The 531-nt window shown below is 48.4% G+C and overlaps 1 pseudogene; it reads left to right on the top strand.

The window, feature by feature from the left end:
- The first annotated feature begins 216 nt into the window (after positions 1 to 216).
- LOC133384688 (5S ribosomal RNA) lies at positions 217 to 325 on the top strand (annotated as a pseudogene).
- The last annotated feature ends 206 nt before the right edge of the window (positions 326 to 531 follow it).

Below are 531 nucleotides of genomic sequence, written 5' to 3'. Positions count from 1 at the left end.
CCTATCCTATCCATGATTGCCCGGGAATAAATCCCATTGAACTCAATAGGCATGCAAATGATCAGACCTACCTTTCCCCTCCTTCCCCTCTCCTCTCCCTTCTTCCTCCCCTCCCCTCTTACTTCTGTCTCCACCCATGCCCACTCCAGCCCTCTCTCCCTCCCTCTTCTCCTCCTACCCCCAATGGTCAGTTTCACCGGTCCTAAGCATGATTGCGCCTACAGTCATACTACCCTGAACATGCCCAATCTTGGAAGCTAAGCTGGGTCAGGCATGGTTAGTACTTGGATGGGAGACTGCCTGGGAATACCGGGTGCCGTAGGCTTAGAGGAAGGCAATGGTAAACCACCTCTGAATACCTCTTACCATGAAAACCCTATGAATATATCCAAAAAAGATTCATAGGGTCGCCATAAGTCATAATCGACTTGAAGGCATATAACAACAACAAAGCATGATTGCAGGGGAGTAAATCCCACAGAACTCAGTAGGCATGCAAATGATCAATCCATTCTTAGCAAACTTGCACAG

This window comes from Rhineura floridana, chromosome 4 (genome assembly GCF_030035675.1).
Source record: "Rhineura floridana isolate rRhiFlo1 chromosome 4, rRhiFlo1.hap2, whole genome shotgun sequence".
NCBI lineage: Eukaryota > Metazoa > Chordata > Lepidosauria > Squamata > Rhineuridae > Rhineura > Rhineura floridana.
This window is presented reverse-complemented; position numbering and strand designations above follow the sequence as displayed.